Source organism: Falco peregrinus, chromosome 2, assembly GCF_023634155.1.
Source record: "Falco peregrinus isolate bFalPer1 chromosome 2, bFalPer1.pri, whole genome shotgun sequence".
NCBI lineage: Eukaryota > Metazoa > Chordata > Aves > Falconiformes > Falconidae > Falco > Falco peregrinus.
In genome coordinates this window covers 55565057-55570403 of record NC_073722.1, presented here as the reverse complement: position 1 = coordinate 55570403, position 5347 = coordinate 55565057, and positions in this window count along the sequence as shown.

Sequence of the window (5347 nt, the reverse complement as noted above, 5' to 3'; positions counted from 1 at the left end):
TGCAGAAGCAGTGGCTGGGCCACCGTCTCTTTGATAAATGCTAAGCCTTTAGACAGGCTGGCTTAAAATTTATTAGTTTAAATGTTGTTGAAGGTTTTGTCTTTGACTTGTGAATTCTGGTGTTTTTATAGACCAAATTTTCTTCCCCCCCCCCCCCCCCCCCCCCAGAAAAAGAGCAATAAACTAACTCCATGAAGAAAAGTTTTATTGAGATTCTCCCAGTATCCTGAGACTCAAAGCCATGAGACACAGCAACTTTTGCAGTAGCTCAGATGTGTAGAATATAATTAAGGATCCAGGTCTTAATGTGCTTGGGATATGAGACAATAAAAACAGGCTTTCACTGTTACATCCAATGTGAATCAAATGGAGAAAGTATAAGTCAGACTATATAATATACTTTTTAGACAAAAAATCAAAATTACAAAAGCCAATAGCAGCAAATGGAATAAATAATTTTTAAAAATGCATCAACAACATTAAGGATGATTCAAAAGAATTTGAACTGCCAAGTCAGTGATGAAAAAAGCATGTAAAATAAATGCCCATAAAGGAAAAAAAATATGAAGGTGGTAATACAACTGTAAGAGAATTATTGCCTCAACAAGTTTCCTATTTTCAATGAGTTTTCAGGTTTTGATGATAACAATAATTAAAAATACAGAAATTTTAATAGATGCTTACCAACAAAGCAGAACTTAAAATATGGAAACACAAGTAAAATAAAAATAAATTAAAAAAAAAAGAAAGAAAGCAAACCTATAAATAAAAGTCTCCGATTTTATGACAATGTTCCCCCAATGGGATATATGCCTATTTTGTACTTTCATAGCACTGTAATAGCCACTGCCATAGGAAACACCAAACACACCATAGTTACTAGGGGCTGGGGCGGCGGGGGATGTTCACAACTGTGAATTGTATGCATTGTCAGAAACATATCTTTTTATCTGGAGCAGAAAATAAAAATCTTGATAGCATGCGAGTGCCTGCTTGCTCAGGTCTGTAAGTACAAGCATACTGTTGGTCATTACAGAGAGTCCCACCGGCTGCAAGAAAGCAAATTATTTTTGCATCTGTCTTTGTAGAATCAAGGCTGGAAGTTGCCATTGAAGTAAACAAAAAAAGATTTATGTAGCAGTTGAAAGAAATTATAAACTGTACAGCACACTTCTCTGGCATAAAATTGCAATAAACACTTTGTACCTTTCTGTCCATCCCTTTCAGTAAGTATATATATTTCCATCTCTAGTTATACACCAATACAAACTTGGAGATAGTATTTTAATTTTCAAACGTACTCACACAGCACTGAGGCTATCAGTTATGTGCAATACCTGTGCATAGCTCAAGGTGGAACTCTCTTATTTTCCTTCATCTTGACAAAAGAAATTAGCAAGTGACATGTTTTCAGTAATATGAATAAAAGTATGAAAGTCCATGTGTTCCTCAATAACATTTTCTTAACTGAAAAGCAATCTATTTCCCAAGAAGCAGAAAGCAAGTCCAGGGAAAATGGATAAAGCAGGGGTTTATTATTTTTTTTCTCTGATTTACTTGATAAAACCAGTTTTGCCTGTTTTGAGGCCAAGTGGAATGATCCAGCAGAAAGAGATAACAAAGCTCTGAGCCAAATCCACAGCAGTCAATAGAAAGCATCTCACTGATTCGATGAATATTACAGTGTATTGAAGATTACATTCAGTATTCAATGAATATTGAATTCCATCATTTTCCTTAAGAGCCAGATTAGTCTTAGTTTAGTTCTCTTGACATCAGTTTACTGGCTAAAATGTATCATTTTTCCCTTGAGAGATTCCATGATAGTTTTTTAAATGTCTTCCTCAGAGAAGGCAGAATAATATCAGTGTGACAGAGCTGAAGAGGCTGCATGTGCCCTACTGCATTTCAGTCAGGTCATACTCTTGTCACCTGGCTATGGAAAGAAGTGTCCCCTACTGATGAAAGCCAAGTGAGCTGCAGTCTACCCAGCAGTCCGTAAATGGCCTTTCTTTCATTAGGTGTTTTATAAATGGCGTAAAAAGGAACACAAAAATCCCAAACGTATTTCAAAGTACACTAGGCTTCCAGAGGATGTGCTGAGTTGACCCACACAAGGGTACAACTCTTACTGCTGAGAGAGACACAGAGGAAGGTCTAGCAGACAAATTAATTAAAACTTCAAGATATCTGCTGTTACAAAAATAAGGTTTTTAATGAATGAGCTAATGAAGATGGGATCTGCCGTAATGCTAAGCAGCAAGTCAGACATGGCACAAAGTCTCCCACTTGTTTTATGTTGTAAGAGGGACCCCTGCTTCTGTGGGGTTTGTGAATCATGTAACCATTTCTCATGTAAATCTTCTCTGAGAACACTAATGTTGTGGCAGGGCTGGCAGACTGCAGAATGGAAACTGGTACACAGAGGCCAGCTCTGGGTTTATGAGCAATACCTTTATAGACTATAGGGTTGCAACGTTTACCAGAATTTTTTACTATGTGTCCTTCAATATTTGTCAGCTCTGTGAGTGCACAAATGACTGAGTATCTTTTCTGGATTTAAATCATATTCTATATATTGAAACGGCCAATCTAACTGTTACTTTCAGACTAAAAACACGTTTCTGAGTTACAAACGCTAAACCCCATCCTCAAGCAAACAACAATTTGTAATTTCCATTTACCACTTGCACATTTCAAACCAGTCACATTTAATTAAAACTGCAGTAGTCTGCTTATTGCAAATCCTAGTACAGAAAATACGTCAACACTGTAACAGAAAAGAAAAAAAATCAATGCTACTTTTATTTAACCAAGTTTTCAAGCACATGATGCATAATTGCTTTACTTTAATCTTTTTACTCCTCCCGAGATTAGAAGAGTGTTTCAGGATTGTTGCAATCAGCAGAAAGAAAGTCCATAGTAACCCACATGAGAAAATGTTTCATTCCTTTTGCAATCAGATTTACAGGGTAATAATACCTCTCAAACACGTAAGTTTGCAAATAAATGTATTTCAGATGAACTGAGAATACAGACTCCATTATCTTTATTGTATAAAAGCAAAAGACACTCTATAAAATGAATCCTGGTGTTTTACAACAGAAGTTTATAACCCAGTATTCCTTATACTGGAGCACTATTATACCTCCCAAGTATTTCTAGATTGAAAGAGTGGCTACTTCCTTGCAAAGTGAAATTGATTTAGTAGTTCATAAAAGAGAAAAATCCTTTTTTTTTTTTTTTTGAAACTGCTTTTTTAAAAACATTTAAAGCGCTATATGAAGTCAGAGGACCAAAAGTCCTTCTAACCTGATATGCAGGCTCAAGCAATAACCAATAATGGAGGCCTAGGGATGCTCTTTACTTTTGCAATTCCCAAAATTCTCAAAAGAAATAGAAAAATATTATTTTAGGGATTAAGAATTTATTTCACTGTATTTCCTTACTGTTATGACTAATACACCTAGTTTTAAACTATAGTTATACAAAAGTTTGCACAAACCGTCCAATCCTTAACTGAGATTTTGTGCAAGTCGGTGTTAAATGCGACTAAAAGTGTCTAAGTAAAGATCTTGGCAGGTAATCAATCACCTGAGCATAAAATTACACCCAAGTGCAAAATTGCACATGAAACCTGAAACTGGTACAAACATGGTCCCATCTTTGCATATCTTTGATGCATATTTCAATCTGCTTTCTGATGAGTTAAAAAAATAATAAAACATGGAAGTTTTCTATGATATGAAGAAGTTGTGCTATTTACTCTCCATTAATTATGTTATCTAAAAATGCAAAATGTTTTGGAATACAATTATTGTAAAGCAATCTGAGTTATTCTCTTACTACATTAACATTTTTCTTATTTATGAAGAACAAAAAGCAACGAAAGAAAACCCCAAACCGACAACACATTATAAAGACCAAATATGTGGGGTGTATATGAATACTTCTGCCTGACAGTATGAAGTGCCTTGTAACATTTACTCGCCATTAAAACAGTTCACAGAAATTGCAGATATCTATTTATGACACTTTTAACATGATGCAGATGCATGCTTCTCAAATACATAACACAATTTCTGTATATGCCTAACTTAAATCTATTTCTTGCATACCCCCAGATAAAATTTTGTTACAAAACTGACACTTGGCAATAAGGTAATACCCTAAGCTGCCTAGCAGGGCAGCAGGCAATCTTAGACTGTTTCCAGGAAAGTGACAAAAGCAATTATTTTTTTCCAAAATCAAAGTAGAGTTCTAAGTAAGACCCTTTGAGTTCTTCAAAACTGATAAATTTGGCTTCTATTGAGAATAAGATGAGGACATAAGAAACAACAGCAGCCTGGAGCACCTGGCAATGACAGCATTAAGACATTCTGTACATCTCCCAGCTGAGTGTTTTTCCTTTCCAACCAGCTTAGGGTTGTTGACTTAGCTACTATAAAAATGTAAGCACAATAACAGTGATTTGAAAAAACTAAGGTTTTTTACCAAGGTCACTTGGTCATGTCCACGTGGAACCAGTGATTGCTATACCATTTCTTGGTATATAATTCTAGGTTTGCAAAGCATGTAAACAGAAATGTATTTACAAAAAATACTTGCATTGCAACCTTGAACAGAAACTGAACTCTTTGGTTTCAAAGTTGTGATCCCTGAAGTGTCTCACCTGCTTTCATCCTTGTAGTGAAACCTGGGAGACTGAAATCACTGCATATGCCTCCCTACATAAGGGAAAACAGTATTATCAACAAGGTGAAGAGGTAAGTGTTGTGTGCCTGCTCAGCTACAAGACATTTTAAAGCAGCTGTCACAAAGTGGCTGTTCCACAAAGAAGCTCAAAAGGAAAGACACCTCTCCACCTGGAGTACTTATATGATCAAGAGCAAAATTATTTGATCTTGTTCTGCTGTTACTGTTTGGAGGATGTACTGAATTAAAAAAACATTTGTGGTAATGATCTTCCTTTCAAGCCCTTGATGTAAAGCTGGCTATACAAAGCTTCTGCCTGCCACCAAATTAACGACAGTCTTTTATGATATTAATCAAAAGAGGCAAGAGTGATTCGAAGTCCCAGATTTAGATAAATGATGGCTTCTCACAACAATCACCCAACAGTGTTCTAGCCACTGCTTCCCCCAGTGAGCACTATGAAGAGGGTTCTATAGGATTTTCCTCCAAGTAAACAATCTCCTAGTCATCTGACTTGCTGTCTTCGCTGCTGCTCTTCCTCCAGGCCTTGATCTACAAGAACTTGCTTTCTATGGGTTAATGCAAGTTCTTAAGTTTAGTGTGGGACACATTAAAATACTGTAATAATAATATCCTCTTGCAGCTAATACAT